At 39.6% G+C, this 22,089-nt stretch overlaps 1 long non-coding RNA gene across 1 annotated transcript in view; it reads left to right on the top strand.

Moving 5' to 3' along the window:
- The first annotated feature begins 13,305 nt into the window (after window positions 1–13,305).
- The window catches only part of LOC112584626, a 67,815-nt gene continuing 59,031 nt past the window's right edge, over window positions 13,306–22,089 (top strand). Inside the window, exon 1 of the long non-coding RNA XR_006640967.1 lies at window positions 13,306–13,530. This is a non-coding gene — a long non-coding RNA (uncharacterized LOC112584626). The remainder of the gene's footprint in view (window positions 13,531–22,089) is intronic.

The following is a 22,089-nucleotide window of genomic DNA, read 5'->3' as shown; positions in this document are numbered from 1 at the left end:
CCAGAAAACCGCATTCTCTCTTAAATGCAGCTTTGCAAACTGAGTAATAAGATATAATAATGTAGCCAAGCAGAAGGCTTTCATAACCTTAAAAGAAGTGAGGAGGAAAGAATTACTCCAAATCTATTATATTTATTAAAACCACTGATTTCTCTTGAAATAACACGTGATTGATAATGAAATTTACTGGAGGCTAACTAACAGAAGTCTTGTTTTTGTGGGAAGTATTGTCAGAAAGACTAGAAGACTCTATTTTAAATCCTCAAGATTATAAAACTGAGCTTTTACAAATGAGGGGGAAAATTTGGCTCTTAAACAGGATTATTCAAGTGATTTCATTTAATCTCTTCTCATCAGCAAAAGGGGAAAAAAAGCAATTAGCCTCAACTGAAACTAATACCATTTTCTACGGCAGAATATACCATTACAGTTAATAATGCAGTGGCTGGCTGTGTTGAATGAATCTTCTTTTTTTTAAAAGCCCACATTTGTTAAATACATGAACTGGACAAGTTTATATTTGGCCAACTTGTGTCTCCACACCTGTTCATTCAGGCATTAGCACTTGTAAAGCAGATGAATGCATCTGTACAGTGACGGGTAAAAATAAACCGAACTATTCTTGTAACATTATCAAAACGATGTGACCAAATAAAAGATCGTGTTTCCTGAGATAAGTGGTCAAATTAGATGTTTCCTCACGTTTTATAACTAGTTCGTCTTATTCACTGTGCATAAAATAGCTGACCTCCATTCCAGGAGAGTGAGCAGCAACCAAATTTAATGCTGTTTGCTCAGGGACCCAAACACTGGTTTCAACACCTTTGAGGCATAGCTTCTGAATGTGCTGTGGTTACATAGAGACCCAACATTGTGCATTACAGAGGAACATTTAATTCAGTCAATGCTATATTTGTCCTGTGGGATAACCATATAACTTCAGTGTAGGTCAACTCTTTGAAAATAAAGTTCCTGTAGAAGTTGGATAAGCCATTATCTTTTAGAGTGGGCTTACATGTACACAGACATATACAATCTCTAGAATAAGAAGTTCCCAGGGTAAACACGGGGAAGGCAATGGCACCCCAGTCCAGTACTCTTGCCTGAAAAATCCCATGGACAGAGGAGCCTGGTGGGCTGCAGTCCATGGGGTTGTGAAGAGTCAGACACGACTGAGCGACTTCACTTTCACTTTTCACTTTCATGCATTGGAGAAGGAAATGGCAACCCACTCCAGTGTTCTTGCCAGAAGAATCCCAGGGACGTGGGAGCCTGGTGGGCTGCCGTCTATGGGGTAGCACAGAGACGGACACGACTGAAGCGACTTAGCAGCAGCAGCAGCAGCAGGGTAAACAAGTTATAAGAGCAGCCAGCAGTATCTCTCCCCATGTCATTATGCTTTAACCACACTAGCAACAGACTCCTTGGAAAATTCTTCGAATCATTGTTCATAATTTTTTTTACTGTGTTAAATTCTTGATCTATATCTTCTATTATGTGAGTTTGAAGTATTATGTGGGCAAAATATTTTCCACATCTCACGGATTTGGGGCGTGGCCATACATCCTGCTTTAGCCAATGAAATGTTCTCCTGAACATGACACGATGTCTTAAATGGGCTTGTGTGATTGCATTTGGGCTGTGGCTGATTGGCAGATCCATATGAAAGAAATAATAAAATAATAAGAAATAAGAAAAATAAGAAATAGTAAAACTGCCTACAGTTTTAAGCCAGAGTGAAGATGTTGGTTATGCCAGATTGTAATTGTTGTCAGTCACTAAGTCGTGTCCAGTTCTTTGCAACCCCATGAACTGCAGCACGCCAGGCTCCTCTCTCCTCCAGTATCTCCTGGAGTTTGCTCAGATTTATGTCCATTGAGGCGGTGATGCTATCTAACTATCTCATCCTTTGACACTGCCTTTCCCTTTGTGTTCAATGTTTCCCAGCATCAGGGTCTTTTCCAAGGAGTCAGCTCTTCGCATCAGGTGGTCAAAGTATTGGAGCTTCAGCTTCAGCATCAGTCCTTCAATGAATATTTGATTTCCTTTAGGATTGACTAATTTAATATCCTTGCAGTTCAAGGAACTCTCAAGAGTCTTCTCTAACACCACAGTTTGAAAGTATCAATTCTTCAGCACTCAGCCATCTTTATGGTCCAACTCTCACAACTGTACATGACTACTGGAAAAATCATAGCTTTGACTATATGGACCTTTGTCAGCCAAGTGATGTCTCTGGTTTTAAATAAACTGTCTATGGTTTGCCATGGCTTTCCTTCCAAGGAAGAAGTGTCTTTAATTTCATGACTGCAGCCACCATCCACAGTGATTCTGGAGCCCCTCAAAAATAAAATCTGTCACTGCTTCCACTTTTCCCCTCAATATTTGCCATGAAGTCATGGGACTGGATGCCTTGATCTTCATTTTTTGAATGCTGAGTTTCAAGCCAGCTTTTCAACTCTCCTCTTTCACCCTCATCAAGAAGCTCCTTAGTTCCTCTTAACTTTCTGCCATTAGGGTGGTATCATCTGCATATCTGAGGTTATTGATATTTCTCCTGGCAATCTTGATTCCAGCTTGTGAATCATCCAGCCTGGCATTTCACATGATGTACGCTGCATATCAGTTAAATAATCAGGGTGATGATATACAACCTTGACATTCTCCTTTCCCAATTTGGAACCAGTCCATTGTTTCATGTTGGGTTTAACTGTTGCTTTTTGACTTGCACACAGGTTTCTCAGGAGATAGGTAAGGTGGTTTGGTATTCCCATCTCTTTAAGAGTTTTCCTCAGTTTGTTGTGATCCACACAGTCAAAGGTTTTAGCATAGTCAATGAAGCAGAAGTAGATATTTTTCTGGAATTCCCTTGCTTTTTCTATGATCCAACAGAAGTTGGCAACTTGATCTCTGGTTCCTCTGCCTTTTCTAAATCCAGTTTGAACATCTGGAAGTTCTCGGTTCACATACTGCTGAAGCCTAGCTGGAAGGATTTTAACCTTATTAGCATGCTGCTAAGTCACGTCAGTCGTGTCCGACTCTGTGACCCATAGACGGCAGCCCACCAGGCTCCTCCATCCCTGGGATTCTCTGGGCAAGAATACTGGAGTGGGTTTCCATTTAATGAGAGCAATTGTGTGATAGTTTGGATATTTTTTGGTTGTTCTTCTTTGGGATTGGAGTGAAAACTGACCTTTTCCAGTCCTGTGGCCACTGATGAGTTTTCCAAATTTGCTGGCATATTGAATGCAGTACTTTAATGTCTTCATCTTTTAGGATTTGAAATAGCTCAGCTGGAATTCCGTCACCTCCACTAGCTTTGTTCATAGAGATGCTTCCTAAGGCCTACTTGACTTCATACTCCAGGACGTCTGGCTCTAGGTGGTAACCGCACTTCGTGGATATCCAGGTCATTAAGACCTTTTTTATATAGTTCTTCTGTGTATTTTTGCCACCTTTTCTTAATCTCTTCTGCTTCTGTTAGGTCTTTACCATTTCTGTCCTTTATTGTGCCCATCTTTGCATGAAATGTTCCCTTGATGATTCCAACTTTCTTGAAGAGATCTATGCCAAATTATTGTGGCAAAATATCATCTCTGTGCATTCGCATGCACCATTGCCACTACCAGGAATACTCTTTCACGCCTACTCTCTTCCCCCCAGTTAACTCCTACTGATATCTCAGTTTAAATGTTTAGTACATATGACAGATGTTGCAAACCAGATTAACTTCTCCCTCACATCCTGTGTTTCTCGTTTTGTAAGATTCATCAAACTTATAGTTATTTGCTCCATGTCCTCTGACTAGAATGCAATCTTCTCTGAATAATGGGGCCACAGTATCTTGTTCACTGGTACATTCCCAGCACCCAGCACATGATGGCTAGCACAGAGCTGTTGTTCTTGTTGTTATTCTTCACTCATTAAGTCGTGTCCAACTCTTTGCAACCCCGTGAACTGCAGCTTCCCTGGACAGGCTTCCCTGTCCTTCACCATTCCTTGAGTTTGCTCCAGCACAGAGAGGATTCAACAAATATTTATTAAGTAATTTTTAAAAGGTGTGTGGTTCTGCTACTTATGGTTGGGTAAGAAACAATTTTGGAGGTTTCAGTTTTCAGCTACTATAAAATGAAAACAATAATACCTTTCTCCTGAGGAGTTAATAATTAAATAAATTAACCAGTAAATTTAACATTCCAAGTATCCGACACATGGGCACACAGAAGGCACTTGGTATCTATGGTTTTAATTATGATAAGAAAAATAAATATATCTGCTCTCTTAGAAGGTGATTAGTTTTATAGTGAAATTTTGGCAGAAAAGAAAAAAAAATACATTGTATTATTATTTATTATTGTTTAATTTATATATTTCAAAATATCATGCTTATTTATCATGACATAAGCCCACTTTTAGAAGCAATTTAAGGCAGAATTCAGCTAAGAAGAAATAGGTTTGCAATTGATACTTTATTTCAAGCATTTGTCATTAAATGATTCTATCCTTTTTTTAAAAAAAACAACTTTTTATTTGTATTGGAGTATAGTCAGTTAACAATGTTGTGATACCTTCAGGTGAAAGGCAAAGGGACTCACAAAACATTTACATGTCCCATCCTTTTAAAAATGAATGAAATTTATCCTTCCTATTTTAAAGTAGTTTTCCATCCTTAGAGCTGGCATTTAAATTTTTCAAAATGTTATTATTCATTCCCACAAGCAGCTTTTGCATTAATACAATTTTAATTTAAATCAGTTTTTTTTCTTTTGCCAAAAGCAACATATGTCCATCATAGAAATTTAGAAAAAGCAGAGAAGTATTGAATATAAAGAAAATTTATTTCTGTAATCCCAGCACCCAGAGATAGCCTCTGTATATCCTTCTAAATACATTTTATTCCAATGCCTGTTATATTAAATAATGATGAGATTGTGTTGTCATTGCCCATTGGGATTGCTTTTTCACTTAATCATGCCTGTCAGTTTATGCCAACAAATACTCACGTGCAACATCTTTTTATAAATATTCAATCACAACAATGGCCTAACATTGTATGGAAATACCATCATTTATTTGAATACTTCCCTATTGTTAGAAATTAAGCATATTTCACTTTTTTCTTCTTTTCCGGCCATATCAGCAGTATTTCTGTGAATAAGGGAAGAGATACAATGAGTCATTCAAAACCCTTAGGAAGCAGCCACCACTCACCGGTGCCTCACAGTTCCGAGTTCAATTAGACCGATCTACCAGTCTCACTGCTTCCTTCCACACTCTTGCTATGAGTCTGGGACCGTCACTAGACGATGGTAAAGGTGGGTAATGGGCGAGATTGGGATAAAAGCGTTTGAAGAAGGACTTTCACTTCTGCTCTCAAGAAAGAAAGTTCAAACTGGAACCTATGAATCAGCACATGATCAAAAATATCGTAACAAAGAGTGGACCCCTGTTTTGAAACGGAAATAACGTAGATGAAATGAAACATATAGGCCACTGTAGTTTCACTATCCGCAGTTACAATGTCCATATTTGTTTGACAAACATTTGTTTCCCAACCTGGTTGGCTGGTAAATAAGTTCCATCATCTTCATCTTACAGGATCTGAGGCACAGAAAGGCTGACCCAAATGCCCAAGGTCACACGAGTTAGCGGCACAGCCCGGGTGTGAGCCCATGTGTCCTGGCCTCGGACCAGTGCCCTTTTCATGCTTGAATAGTCCTCTGAAATACTGGGAATTATGAAGAATAGGGACCAGGACACAGTGTGGCCAGGAGATTAGCAGAAACATGATTCTCCTGAGAGACAGCACGGAGACATCTGTTAGCTACTTAACATGAGTCTAACATCCTCAGTGAGGGGGTAATAAATCCTCTCTGTCCACCTCTCTCTGGGGAGACGAGCATTGTTGCTCAATCAGAAATGTGTTCTTTAAAGAGCTTTGATATTCTCAAAGGAAAGGTGCTACTGAAAGGTGAAAATATTTTCTCTGCTTCTCTTGGGCAAATGGTGAAAAGGAGAATGGCTTAGGTTAAGGAATGATTGGAAGACATAAATTCTTATCTAATAATGTCAAGGCTATGCTCTGGAGCTCTCTGAATGGAAGGATTGTGAGTCCCCGCTGCACTGAACACACACTTTACAATACAGTAAAAATCTTCTGCAGCACAATCAGAACCGCTAACTAACGGGCTAATCAGAGATGGGAGGGGTGTCGGAGAAGGGATACATTTATGTTTCAAGCGTTTTACCTTAAATAAATGTAAGTTTGCTCAACTGTCATGGCACTTTCCCTCACTATTGAATTCACTGGAAAGGTTCCAAAGCTGCATTTTTTACCCAAAGACACAACCATAAGATCTCATTTTTCACTTTCATTTTTTCTTTCTCTGTAGTGAGTGAGAAGTTAAATACACTTCACATGAAGTGTACACATGAGCAACATATCATACATTTTATTATTTTTTCAAATTTTCGCTAGTTAACTCATTTGACATTGAGTCTTTTCATAGCATTCCATTCAAATTTCATTGCAATAATTTTTTCTCATTTTCTAGACACGTTTCATTAGTTGTGTCATATTAAAATAAATTGCATAACTTTAATAACAAGTAAAACTGGCACAAATATATTAGAGAATAAAAGAATAAACAGTTCTGACTCTCAGACAGTGGGAAACAACTCTTGAGGGAGAGATGCGCTGGTGTGGGCAGACTGTTCAGCGTGCTCTGAGTACCAGCTGGGTCCTCACGCAGGGAATAGAGAGCACTTGTTCTTCCCATGAGTCACTTAAGTGGCAACTGGCTAAAAGAGTGCCCACCACAATTTTTACTAGCTAATTGTTAATACTAAGCAATGCCTTTATAGACAACGCCTGGTATCAGTCTTAGGAAGGAGTTTAAATTTAATCTATCCTATTTATACTCATAGTTGTAAAATCCTATCCTCCCTATCCAATAAATAAAGTCTATTAATTTACCTATTCAGGCAGTTAGTTTGGGTTCACATTATCTCATTTCTAGGTCCCTAAAAGACCCAGTTTCTCACCAAGGCAGTCTCTTGAAATAGGAAGAAAGGACTGGATAAACTAGTGAATTCCAACTTTTATTTTCTTCCAAGCACTTGCAAACATCAGAAGCTATCTTATTATTTCTTCTTTTCTGTTTCCCTTAACTAGGAGATACATTCTGTGAGAGACAGACCTCATCTATCTCTTCCCCTTTGTACTTTTGGCACAGCTAGGACAATGCCTGGCACACAGGGAATCTACATGATAAATGTTATTCAGTGAATGCTGACTTGATTTGGCTGCCCTGAGTGTACACAACCTCAATGTCTTCTACACTGATGTGCTGTCACTTCATTACTTTTTTCCCTTTTAAAAACAAATTTCTACACTATTAGAAGTTTTCCAGTTGCTTGGCAAAAATGCAGCCTGCAGAAGGCTAGATTCTCATCTTTGCTCCAGAAAATAAAAGGGGTGTAGTACAAAGATCGGAGCTGCATAACATCTACTCATTGAGTAAACCAAGGGATTTAAGATGGTCACTCAGACCCGGCCTAAGTAAATGATCTGTATATCTATATACCTGATAGCAGCCAGCCACTCACTAGGTAACATTGTCCCCAAGTCCAGCACACTTCTGCTGCTGCTGCTAAGTCACTTCAGTCGTGTCTGACTCTGTGCGACCCAGAGACGGCAGCCCACCAGGCCCTGCCGTCCCTGGGATTCTCCAGGTAAGAACACTGGAGTGGGTTGCCATTTCCTTCTCCAATGCATGAAAGTGAAAAGTGAAGGTGAAGTCGCTCAGTCATGTCTGACTCTTAGCGACCCCATGGACTGCAGCCCACCAGGCTCCTCCGTCCATGGGACTCTCCAGGCAAGAGTACTGGAGTGGGGTGCCATTGCCCTCTCCGCCAGCACACTTCATGTCACCTCTAATTGCACCTACAGTCAAGTTGTTATTAGAACTTCCAGTGTGGAACTGTGACAGAACTGCTAAAAATTGAAAATATTTTTTTAAAATGGATTTCCTATCTGTGCCTTAAAACTTTGCTTGGTTTTACTGAAGTGTATGTTTTGTTTGGGTACACTTAGCTTTATAACTGAAAAAGGGAAGATGTGATGAAAGAAATTTTTGTTAAAATAGATAAATGAAAAAAAAACAATTATAGATGGAAAGAACAACACATTTTAAGGGACAGGAGGAAGCAAGAGAAAGTTTCTTCAAATAAAAGAAAAATTAAAGGAAGGAATGAAAGGAGGAAAGAAAAAAGAATAAGAATTTTGTTTTGTTAATTTAATAAATAGTCAAGGACTCCCCTGGTGGTCCAGTAGTAAAGAATCCTCCTGCCAATGTAAGAGACACAAGTTTGATCCTTGGCCTGGGAAGACTTCATATGACACAGGGCAACTAAGTCCCTGGACCACAACTGCTGAGCCCGACCTCTGGAGCCTCTGCTACACAATAATAGAAACCACCACAATGAGATCCCCAGGCACTGCAATGAAGAGTAGCCCCCTCTCCACAACTAGAGAAAGCCTGTATGCAGCAATGAAGACTCAGTGCAAAAATAAATAAGTAAGTAAATAAATAAAACTTAAAAAAAAAAAGTCAAGATTTTGTGCTGGCTTCTATAGAGTGAAAACGACCATACTCTCCCTTGAGCATCACCTTTCATAGTCTCTGAAGCTACAACTACAGAGTTTGCTTCCAGTTTTCCCTTATCCTCACATTCATCCACTAAAGCCACTAAAACCTATCCTTAAAATGTCTTGCAGGTTCAGCCCTTCTCCATCCCACTGATACTGGTTCACGCTTTAGTCCTCATGGAGCAATGGATTGTGATGACTGCTCCGAATGGTACACCTGCCAGGGGTCCACCCCTGTGCTACACCATCTCCATGCTCCCACCAGGCTTCCCTGAATCCCTTGGTGTACTGTTTCCTCTCTCCTGTGAGCTCAGCTCACCTCTGAAGTCTCATCTCTCATCAGTCCCTTCACAAGACACCACCTTATGCTTCAGGCACAAGCAGGAAATAGTGGGCTATGTGAGTCTGCAGCTCAGTAGAACCATCAAAAATTTACAAATATAGTACTTATTTATTCTGAATTGTTTTCATAGTGAATACTGTGATGCAACAACCAGATTCCTTGCCCTGACCACCTTTCCAGACAACAGTGCTCATTCCTCCAGCTGCTGGGAGCACAGGTTCATAGCTGAATCTCTCTCCAAAGGCACAGCCTCACCCAAGTGGACATGCCCTCCCTGCCAGCAGCCCACATTTGATGACTGGTTGAAGCAGGACAAAAACCCCTGGCCTCCTGCCTTGGTGGGGAGTAACTCTGAAGGGTTGCCCAGCTCCAGAGCTTCCTGTGGGATAGGCTGAGTTCTCTGTCGTGATTACATTAGTTCATCTTCTCTCTCTGCCCAAGCCTGCTTCCCTTACTTCCAGGGAGCACTTCTCAATAAATCTGCTTGGAAATCTCAGTTTCAGAGTTTGTTTTCAAAAATCCCAACCCAAAGCAATTTATCTCTTTAAAGATTTTTTTGGAAATATTACTATTTTGTAAACAGTGACTTCAATTGTAATTAATGTTCATGCTGGACTGTTAAACATTTTAAAGGTTCTGTTTTTTTTTTTCTTCAGAATGTTTAATTGAAAAGAAAGAACATCTATCTTTTCTTATTTAAAAAGTCTATTAATTTCTATCCACAGCCACTACCAGGTATTGCTTAAAACACTGGAGCTGGAACTCTGAAATCTGGCTCTATCATTTCCCAGCTATGTAACGGGAGAAGGTTACACAGTCCCTTTTGATCACAATTTCCTCATCTGTAAATTGGGGATAATAATAATAATAATAATAATATGTTACTTACTGCATTGTTATGAAGATTATATGAGTTGTCATATAGAAACCATTAAGAATGGGGATGCCTAGCCAAAAATGAGTGCTTAAATTCATTAGGGTCACATTAGCTGCTATAACAAAGAGCTAAAATTATCCAATGGCTCAAACATGGTAGATAGTTCTTCCGCATTTATATAACAGTCCAAGGTTTTGCTGGTCAGTTGGGTAACTTTTCTCTACATGGCTTTTCAAGGGCCCACATTAATGGATTCTAAGTTACCTTCAGTACATGGCTTCTCCATTCCTATTAACCAGAAGAAGGGAAGAAACAGAGAGTCTGTATGGAAGAATCCCAGGGATCAGACCTGGAATTAGAGCTCATTATTTCTACTCACATTCTATTAGCTGGAACATAATCACATGGCTACACCCGACTGCAAAGGAACCTGGTAAATGCGGTCAGGAAATGGATGTTAGTCACTGTGCAGCAAACCTTGTTAAATTAATTATTATTATTATCACTCTCATTATTACCAATTTTCTTGCTTGGCTCTCATCTCTGCTCTTCTGAAATAACATAATAGTCTCCTCACAGATGTCCCTGCCTCCAGACTGTTCCATCAACTCATACCCTTTGTCCATACCAAACATGGAATTATTATCTAAAATCCAAGTCTGATCATGTCACTCACCCCCAAATGCCAGCTTTATACCCTTCTGCAGCTCCCCACTACTCAGGATCCTGTCAAAGCCCTTTCAGCTCCCTTATGATCCAGTCACTCCACTCCCCTTTGGTATCACCTCCAGTCACTCCCCACCTTGCAGCTGGCATTCGTGATTGGATACTGTGGAGACTCCAGTGAGTAGGCAGATAGAATTCTGCCCTATAGTCTACATCTTAGCAAGGAAGCCAAACAACAACAACAAAACCAAATAAATATACAATGGTTAGTGGTAAAGAATACAGTGAAGAAAAGTAAAGGGGAAGGAAATTGAGAGTGGTAAGCTAAATAAATAGGTATAAAGAACGTCTTAAATTTTACCCACAAGGGATAGTCATTCCATAGAGAAATATGCTGCAGACCTGATCTTCAGTATAATTACACACACCCATGTGCTCTTGTCATTGACCTATATTTATGTTCCTTTGAACTTCTTTTATGACTGCTATTGAGGGAACTAATACAGAGCACTAGAGACTGCTTCATGTGCTGTTTGTGGGATGTTGAGAGAATAATTTATTAATGCTCCACTGGGGAATGAGAATACAAAGGGCTCATTTCCCACCAGCACAAACTGCTGAAAAATTCAACCTAAAATATTTAATGAAGTTAGATTTTACTCAAGGAATGTAAAAGTGTTATTTTTTAAATTACCTGAACAATGTTACTGCAACCTTGATAACTTTAAAAATGTTTCCTTTGTTATGTTCCCATCAGCGTACTGATTTGGGTTTTTCAGTTGTAAAACATATGAGGCGGAAGATTTTCTTGTAAATGCTGTTCATTCAATCAGGGTGAGCTTGTCCCACCTGATTACAGTAGATCATCCTTCTACGTTGCTGCTCTCTTATCCTTAGCGCGTCTTCCAAAGCATGGCCCAGGATGGCTGCTTGACCTTCCGCTGCTATGCTTACATCCCAGCCATCAGAAGAAGCAACAGGTAAAGAAGGGTATGGTCTGCTAAAGATAACCCTGTGCCAGTCCTAAAACCCATAAATATCTTACTTAATATGGAAAAGGGACTTTACAGTTGTGATTTAGTTATGGATCTTGAGAGAGGGAGATTATTCTAGATTATCCATGTGGGCAGTTACAGAAGTCTGATAAAAGGGTCAGAGTCAGAGAAGATGTGTCAGGGAAAGCAGAGGTCAGGGTGATACGAGGAAGTGGCCCCCAGCCAAGAAATGCATGTAGCCTGTAGAATCTGGAAAAGGCATAGAAACAGATTCTTTTCCTAGAGACTCTACAAGAAACATAGCTTGACTCCAGAATTTATAAGACAAACAATTTGCGTTACTTCAAGCCACTAATTTTATGACAATGTGTTACAGCAGCAGTGGGAAACTAATACCTTAAGTTACAATGAAGCAGATAAACATGGATAATGGGGCACACAATTAGCATATTCTGCCACTATGTCTTTCTTTTTAAAAATGGAAATATACATCCCAAAGGATATAGGTTAATTATGCTTTACTATACACTTTTGGTTTCAAAAATGGAACTCCAATCTCAGTTCTAGCTAATTTAAGGTTAGGCAAGAGGAAAACAGGTTTGTTTGCAATATATTTGGATGACTCAGTCCATTAAGGAAGAAGTAAAGGATAGCTTGTATATCCATAGGGCCTGTAACCAGGGTCATGTCTGGCATCAGCCACCACTCTCCCCACCCTCTCTTCCCTCTGCTTTTCTCTATTCCCGTTCATTCTCTTTTACTTAAGATGGACCTTATTCATAAGCTGAGGTCAAGGCGGTGATCATCTCTGGGCCATTCGGTCCAACTTGAAGACTCTCACTTGGTCATTCATTCATTCATTAATCAAGTATTTATTGAGCCCCTGCCATGTGCCAGGCCCATTAACAAGACAGACAAGTCCCTGATCACACTCTGGCAGCTGATACAGATAATAAACAAACACCCAGACATGATCCTTAGAGATTGTAACAGGTATGATGATGGAAAGGAGAAGAGAAATGAAACAGTAACTCCAGAGACCACTCTAGACTGGTGGTAGGGAAGGTTTACCTGAGGAGTTGATATCTGAAACCCCAAAGTTAAATAGTGTACACATAAGCATGACCCAGGGGACAGGAACGACTCCATGATGATGAGTTCCTGAAGCGACCGACAGATGGGAGGCCAGAATACCTGGTGCCAAGTGAGCAGACAAGGGCAGTAAGAAACGAAGCTGGAAGCTAAATCCAATAGAGCCTCTTGGATACATCTTGGTTTTCCTAGGAGAGTCCCTGTCACACCTGTTTTCTCACCATAAATATTCAGAGAACCCCAGTTTGGATTATGAATTGCACACTCACTCTACATATGGGCTACAAAAGTCAGGATTAATTTCTAAGAGAAATGGAAAGACATCAAAAAGCTTTAAGTAGGGCAATTCTTTGGTCTGATTGTATTTCGTACAGACTGGATTGTACAAAAACTGGAAACCAGATAATGAGTTAATCAATGCAATAAGTTGAATATGTCTACATTTGGAACATTGACTTTTTTTTTTCTTTAATAAAAGAAATCAATATTGAAATAAAAATAGGTAAAATTTGTGATTGAGCCTAAGGCATAGACAAACCCTCGTCATCCTCATCTAACACTTAGAGCTCAATACCACTGTCCTTTTCGTTATTCTTTTCATTTCTCTTAAACTCAGAAGCATTTTCTGAGGCAGATCATAGCTCCAGCTTTCTGGGTCTCACGGCAACTTGGCAGCACAATGCTTCTAGGCTAAAATCCCAGCTTCCATGGATTCACGCAGTTTCAGCCACAAATATTTACCTTGCCTGGCTCCTGGAGCTAATTAAAGGGGAAGGGCTCTGGCCCTCTGGGCTCTCCCTTAAACTGCTGTCAGAGACAGGAGCAGCTGCAGGACAAGAACGGCAGCCCCATAACTCATCTCTGCATCTACACAGCGACTTCCTCACAAATGTCCTCTTCAAATCAGGTAAAGGGGTCGTGCCCATGCCCTGCCCTCGCCACTTTCCTAATGGACTTGAAGTTGCACCTCTGTATAATGATTTCTCCTAGAAACTGAAGTTATCCTTGAGTAACATATCTGTCCCACAGCTGCCTCTGTAAGAGAGAATCTCAGGATCAAATGCTAAGCTTATTATGCCAGCTAGAACACAGTGTTTCATTGCATATTTTAATTTTTATCATAAAAATGATACATGCTTACGCTAAAAAAATTCAAAAAGGAAAGGTGGGAATTGAAGAGCAACTTTTTCTTTCTCTCCTCCCTCAGTCCCTGTCACTGACCCAATGAATGCCCTTCCTCTATGTCAATCTTGCTATGCATATAAAAGCAGATGGAGAAAAATATATTAGCATTTTAAATAGGTCACCCTAAAGGCTTTAAAGTGATTTCATGATAACAAACAAGTCTAGATTTGATAAACCATGAAACGGAATCAAATCCCAGTTCCCTGGCAGGAACTGAAGGCTTGGCCCTTCCTGCAAAGTTGAATAGCTGGGTTAATCCTGGTTATGATTTACAACAGATTCAAGAACCCATATTCAACTTGCCAGGCCCAGGTAGAAATTAGAACATGAGGTGAGGTTACAACTCTGAAAACACTCAGAGCTTGAATAGAGGAGAAAAAAAAGACATAGAAAATAGTCTGTCTATTGAGAGATGAATGGATAAATAAAATGTGGTGTATACATATGATGGAATATTATTCAGTTTTAAAAAAGAAGGAAATCTTATTATTTGCAACAACATGGATAGACCTGGAAGACGTTATGCCAAGTGAATAAGTCAATCATAGTAGGACAAATACCTCCATGATCCTACTTACATTGTCAAACTTATATAAGCAGAAAAAAAAGTGGAAGTTGCCAGGGGAAGAGGGCAGGGGGAATTGCGGAGAAGTTCAACAGATATAAAGTTACAGTTATAAAAATGAATAAGTTCTAGAGATCTGGCTGTACAACACACTGCCTATAGGTAACACTATGGAATTGTGCACTTCAAAATTTGCTAAGAGTGAAGATCTAGTTAAGTGTTCTTACAACAAAAACAACAAAAGCAAAGGAACCTAAGGAAACTTTTGGAGTTATTTAAAACCTTGATTGCGGTGATGGTATCAACAGTCCAGTTCAGTCGCTCGGTCGTGTCTGACTCTCTGTGACCCCATGGACTGCAGCACGCCAGGCCTCCCTGTCCATTGCCAACTCCCGGAGTTTACTCAAACTCATGTCCATTGAGTCGGTGATGCCATCCAGCCATCTCATCCTCTGTCATCCCCTTCTTCTCCTGCCCTCAATCTTTCCCAGCATCATGGTCTTTTCAAATGAGTCAGTTCTTTCCACCAGGTGCCCAAAGTATTGGAGTTTCAGCTTTAGCATCAGTCCTTCCAATGAACACTCAGGACTGATTTCCTTTAGGATGGACTGGTTGGATCTCCTTGTATTCCAAGGGACTGTCAACAGTCTTCTCCAACACCACAGTTCAAAAGCATCAATTCTACAGCACTCAGCTTTCTTTATGGTCCAACTCTCACATCCATACATGACTATTGGAAAAACCATAGCCTTGATTAGATGGACCTTTGTTGGTAAAGTAATGTCTCTGCTTTTTAATATGCTATCTAAGTTGGTCATAACTTTCCTTCCAAGGAGCAAGTGTCTTTTAATTTCATGGCTGCAGTCACCATCTGCAGTGATTTTTGGAGCCCAAGAAAATAAAGTGTCACTGTTTCCACTGTTTCCCCATCTATTCCCCATGAAGTGATGGGACCAGATGCCATGATCTTAGTTTTCTGAATGTTGAGCTTTAAGCCAACCTTTTCACTCTCCTCTTTCACTTTCATCAAGAGGCTTTTTAGTTCCTCTTCACTTTCTGCCATAAGGGTGGTGTCATCTGCATATCTGAGGTTATTGATGTTTCTCTCGGCAGTCTTGATCCCAGCTTGTGCTTCATCCAGCCCAGCATTTCTCATGATGTACTCTGCATATAAGTTAAATAAGCAGGGTGACAATATACAGCCTTGACATACTCCTTTTCCTATTTGGAACCAGTCTGTTGTTCCATGTCCAGTTCTAACTGTTGCTTCCTGACCTGCATACAGATTTCTCAAGAGGCAGGTCAGGTGGTCTGGTATTCCCATCTCTTTCAGAATTTTCCACAGTTTATTGTGATCCACACAGTCAAAGGCTTTGGCAGAGTCAATAAAGCAGAAGTATATGTTTTTATGGAACTCTCTTGCTTTTTCCAGGATCTAGTGGATGTTGGCAATTTGATCTCTGGTTCTTCTGCCTTTTCTAAATCCAGCTTGAACATCTGGAAGTTCATGGTTCACATACTGTTCAAGCCTGGCTTGGAGAATTTTGAGCATTACTTTACTAACAAGTGAGATGAGTGCAATAGTGTGGTAGTTTGAGCATTCTTTGGCATTGCCTTTCTTTGGGATTGGAATGAAAACTGACCTTTTCCAGTCCTGCGGCCACTGCTGAGTTTTCCAAATTTGCTGGCATATTGAGTGCAGCACTTTCACAGCATCATCTTTCAGGATTCGAAATAGCTCAACTGGAATTCCATCACCTCCACTAGCTTTGTTCATAATTATGCTTCCTAAGGCCCACTTGACTTCACATTCCAGGATGTCTGGCTCTAGGTGAGTGATCACACCATCGTGATTATCTGGGTCATGAAGATCTTTTTTGTACAGTTCTTCTGTGTATTCTTGACACCTCTTCTTAATATCTTCTGCTTCTGTTAGGTCCATACCATTTCTGCCCTTTATTGAGCCTATCTTGGCATAAACTGTTCCCTTGGTATATCTAATTTTCCTGAAGAGATCTCTAGTCTTTCCCATTCTATTGTTTTCCTCTATTTCTTTTCATTGATTGCTGAGGAAGGCTTTCTTATCTCTTCTTGCTATTCTTTGGAACTCTGCATTCAGATGCTTATATCTTTCCTTTTCTCCTTTGCCTTTCGTTTCTCTTCTATTCACAGCTATTTGTAAGGCCTCCTCAGACAGCCATTTTGCCTTTTTGCATTTCTTTTCCTATGGGAATGATCTTGATCCCTGTCTCCTGTACAATGTCATGAACATCCATAGTTCTTCAGACACTCTATCATATCTAATCCCTTGAATCTATTTGTCACTTCCACTGTATAATCATAAGGGATTTGATTTAGGTCATACCTGAATGGTCTAGTGGTTTTCCCTACTTCTTCAATTTAAGTCTAAATTTGGCAATAAGGAGTTCATGATCTGAGCCACAGTCAGCTCCCAGTCTTGTTTTTGCTGACTGTATAGGGCTTCTCCATCTTTGGACATGCATATGTCCAATTTTATCAAACTGTATACATTAATGTGTGCCTTTTTGGTATATCAATGATACCTCAATAAAGTTGTAAAAGTAAATAAACAAAAGAAATATCAAGCTCAGGTAACAGGGAGGAGTTATGTTTTTGCCTTTAGCAAGGAGAATTTGGGAAAGATTCCCATTCTCAATTACTCCCTGCAACAGACAACCTATATCAACTAGACAAAATCCTATTCAACATTCTGAATAATTTCATGTTTTACAAAATAAATGTGTACAGAATAAAGTCCATTCCCGCTTACTTGTATTTGTTTTCTTAAAAAATGTGAAGCAGTATTAAATTTTAACAAATGATTTTTGTTGCCTCTTTTAAGATAATTATGTGCTTTTTCTCTTACAATTTGTTAATGTGGTAAATCTTACTAATAGATTTTCCTAACATTAGACCATCCTTGTTTTCGGGGGATAAACCCAATTTGGTCACACTGTATTATTAGTTTTGTGGGGTTTTGTTTTGTTCTGTTAATTTTTAAAGCAATTTTTGGTGGCCCCATCGTGGCATGTAGGATCTTAGTTCTCCGACCAGGGAATTGAACCCACAACCTCTGAATTGGAAGCACAGAATGTTAACCACTGGAATGCCAGGGAAGTCCCTGGTTTTGTGTTTTTGGTTTGTTTTGGTTTGTCTTTTCCCAAATTTTATTTATACCTTTATATTTAGAAATGAAGCTGGTTTAAAATTTTCCCTATTATTTTTGTCTTATTTTGGATTCAAGTTTTTGCCAATTTAATAAAATGAGTTTTGGGGTTCTTTTCATACTCTATATCTGTGGAACAGTTTATAGAGATTGGAACTCTATACTCCTTAGAAATTTGGTAAGACTCACTTGTAAGAAACTACTCATATTTTAATAAGCAATTTGTGCAGATTTAATCAGGGATTTAATGTCTTTCAAAGTCATAGGATTTAGGTTATTTATTTCTTCTTGAATCAGTTTTAACTGATTATAGTTTTTCTAGAAAATTGACTATTTTGCATATTCCAGTTAATCAACATAAAGTTGTACATGATTTTTCCTTGTTACCTGTCTTAATTTCTGGTATATTTGTGATTCTACTGCTTTCCAATTTCTAATTTCAATATTGTTTTGGATATCTTTTTTATGTAAAGCCATACCGAGACTGGCCATATGGAGGCCCAGTTTTAAATGTGTTGTTATAGCCAATGCTTACAATAGTCCAGAGTTTGAATTTGGAATAGAAATAGAAATGCCACTAGAACTGCTCGCTTATAACTCTGTCTCTAACTCCTCCCATTTGAGTCACATAACCTGTATGCCTGTACATACCCCTTAGAAATTTGTTCTTTTAAGGAAATGCAAAGTGGTGGTATTCTATTTTCTTTAATTGCTCAGCCCATTCAAAAACCAGAAGACAATAAGACAAAAACAGAAGACAATAAAATATGTCTTCTGCAGTTTCAGTATCCTCAGTTTTTCTAATAGTTACTCAAATACCCTGGATCCCAAGCTCTTCACCAGCTCTCTCCTAGTGATCCAGCCCAGTGGCCCAGCATCTTAACCAAGTAGGATGAGCCCAGTAGATTGGACCCCTCCATGAGTGTTTCCTAAAATTCCTAAAATTCATTGACTTCTGCTTGCTCCATCACATTATTGACTCACATTAATTTTGCAGTCAACCAAACATTTGGGTCTTTTTCGCATATGCTATTGAGGGCTCTTTATTCCCAAGCATATAAGAGAAGGACTTCTTCATTATGTAATTCCCTAGTCTATAGACTTACAAAGAGAATTTGAAACATGTCTGGGCTGTAATCAAGCATCCTCATAGGTGAGGACAGAGGAGCAAGCAGGCAGTTCTGCACTCAGCAATCTAGAGGAAGAGCTCTTTGTCTATAACGGAAGACATGTCAGCTGGGTCATACCACAGTCCAATTGCCAAGAACAGGACAGGAAAAAGAATGACTATTTATTGAGAACCTAGAGTATCAAATCTGTTAGGTGCTTTGTATCTGTTATCTCACGTAGAAAGCTTTAGTCCACAAAACAACAGTAGATCAAGGTGTAGCATGAGTAAATAAAGATTCAAGTAAACAAATGTCAGATAAAATGATCCCCATTTTATTTATGAGGAAGCCAATGCTGGGAGCATGATTTGCCCAAAATGACACAGCCAAAAGGCAATGGGACCTTGTTTGACTTTAAAATTCATGTAATTTCTTCTACATTGTGAACAGATGCAGTGGGGGGAGCAAGGGAACTTGTGCGATGCTTAACAAAGGATTTTCACCTACATTAGCTTGACTTGATCTTCATAACATCTTCATGTGATAGGCAGAGCATGTGCTACAATCTTTATTTCACAGGTAAAGATATCAGTGCTCACAGAATCAAGTGGCCTACCCAACATCACCCAGGTTGACAATTAGGTTGCAGAGCAGATCTTGACCCCAGGCTCTCTGACAACAAGCACAGTGCAAACACCTCTCTGGGCAGCTGGCATGGGGAAGGAGGGCAGCAGGGAATGGGGCAAGTGCTGATGACCAATGTGGAAGTGGAGATGGGGAAAGCTCAAACTGTAACCTTACCAAGAAACTACTATGCTCTGTTATTATTTTTTAATTCTCTTGAGCCTTCAAGAGACACAGAAGAAAAGTCAAGTGACCTTTCTTTCTCTGCCCAAGAAGCAGAACAGCCTAGGATAGATAACTCCATGGTTTCTGCCATGCGAGAGTGAGGCTGCCTTTGCCATCAATGACACTGGTGCCGTAGAGTCTTGTGGAGAAGGAAGCTGAAAAGCCAGAGCCCAGGAACATATTGGCCTTTGATTTCTTCAGTAAAGTCAGAATCTTTAAAAAAAAATAAAAATATTGAAAATGAATCAAATGTGTTCATGTCCTAATCCATTGAATACAGATAGATTTAACATCAGTTAGATATCCATAGAACATTTGATTTACCAGTTATTTCAGTTCAGTTCAGTCAATTAGTCATGTCCGACTTTTTGCGACCCCATGGACTGCAGCATGCTGGGCCTCCCTGTCCATCACCAACTCCCAGAGCTTGTTCAGATCATGTCTGTTGAGTTGGTGATGCCATCCAACCATCTTATCCTCTATCATCCCCTTCTCCTGCCTTCAATCTTTCCCAGCATCAGGGTCTTTTCAAATGAGTCAGCTCTTCACATCAGGTGGCCAAAGTACCGGAGCTTGAACTTTAGCATCAGTCCTTCTAATGAATATTCAGGACTGATTTCCTTTAGGATTGTCAGGTTTGATCTCCTTGCAGTCCAAGGGAATCTCAAGAGTCTTTTCCAACACCACAGTTCGAAAACATCAATTCTTTGGTGCTCAACTTTCTTTATGGTCCAACTCTCACATCCATACACGACTACTGGAAAAACCATAGCTTTGACTAGACGGACCTTTGTTGGTAGAGTAATGTCTCTGCTTTTTAGTATGCTGTCTAGGTTTGTAATAACTTTTCTTCTAAGGAGCAAGTATCTTTTAATTTCTGGTGACTGCAATGCAGTGATTTTGAAGCCCAAGAAAATAGTCTGTCAGTTTCCATTGTTTCTCCATCTATTTGCCATGAAGTGATGGGACCGGATGCCATGATCTTGGTTTTCTGAATGTTGAGTTTTAAGCCAACGTTTTCACTCTCCTCTTTCACTTTCATCAAGAGGCGCTTTAATTTCTTTTCACTTTCTGCCATAAGGGTGGTGTCATCTGCATATCTGAGGTTATTGATATTTTTCCCTGCAATCTTGATTCCAGTTTGCATAAAAAAAAAGTTATTTAAACTTCACTTAAGTCAAGCACCTGCTTATTCAGGCCTGCAAAATAAAGGCTTTTCCCGCAATTTGCGGGCTGATGACTGGTTCACATATGGACCGAATTGAAAGCAAATCACCTCATCAGGGAAAGTCTCTTTTTTGTGATATCAACAATGCAGGTCTATTACTCTCTTTCAAGCCTGACTGAGAAACTTTCTCCTGGAGAATAGGAAATGACAGTGGGGAGTCTATATGTCCTCAACAAGCAAGCCAGCATTCTTCACCTGTCAACAAGTGGTGGACGTATGCTTTCACCATGGCACTCAAGTAAGATCCTCAGAATTTATCCCTGCAACCAAGACATTAAGAAATCTGGGAGCAGACTTTGAGCTTTTCCAGGGCCTTCCAAGCCTGCCTGTGGCTCAAATTCACCACCCAAGCACCGTAAAAGAATATACATATGCCTGGACTCCTCCCAGAAAGGATTCTGCTACAGAGAAATGTGTTTAAACTACACGATGAGGATGCCATGTCAGCATTTCAGCAAAATCCAGACTAAAAAAGAGATGAAGGGAGAACTTGTACATTGAAAGAAAATAAGACATACTGCTACCAATGTGATGTTTGAACTTAGCTGATTCCCATTTCAAATCAACACAAGGTAAAATCAACAAAACAAAAGAAAATTTGGGCCATTTGACAGACAATTGAATTTTTGAACACTGATTGGATATATGATTTATTACTCTTTCTCTTGAGATATAATGATAATATTGTGGTTGTTTTTTAAAAAAATACATTGTAAAGATAAAATAATATGTTCTCTAGAATTTGCTTCAAATAAGGGAGGAGTGAGTAGAAATATAGATGAAGCAGGACTGGTCATTAATTCATAATTAACTGCTCATTTTCATGAGGATAAAGGAGGTTCACTCTGCTTTTTGGTCTACTTCAGTACATTTTTAAAATTTTCCATAATAAAAATGTAATCTCCTAGGTTTGTGAGCTGTTCTATTTCTTCTCACACACAGCTTAACACACATACATAACGGGCCACCCTGTTCTAATGTGAATTCAGTGTTTACTCCCCAGAACAGAAGAAAAGGGAAGTGTGAGTACTTTTGTACTGGGCACAAACACCAGCTCCAGAGTTTCACGTAAGGTTTTTCCTAGGTGTAGACTGAGGCATATAGAAGAGCTGCTGCTACATCAGATCAGCTTCCTCTTCTTCTGAACTACAGCAGTCTGGTGCTTTTTCTTTTGTTTTTTTTTCTGGTAAGAAGTGGAGTTATTCAGATTCAGGGAGAAGCACACTCCACAGACAGAAGTGGGCCTTTGCAGAGGACAAGCGCTGTGTTTTTTCTTCATAAACGGCCATGCCTACAGGACTACATGCGTGTGTACTTGTGTGTGAGTACTTTGGGCGGCCAAG

The sequence above is a fragment of the Bubalus bubalis genome, chromosome 4, assembly GCF_019923935.1.
Source record: "Bubalus bubalis isolate 160015118507 breed Murrah chromosome 4, NDDB_SH_1, whole genome shotgun sequence".
Classification (NCBI taxonomy): domain Eukaryota; kingdom Metazoa; phylum Chordata; class Mammalia; order Artiodactyla; family Bovidae; genus Bubalus; species Bubalus bubalis.
Note: the sequence above shows the minus strand (reverse complement) of the source record. Positions and strands in the feature narration are given on the sequence as shown.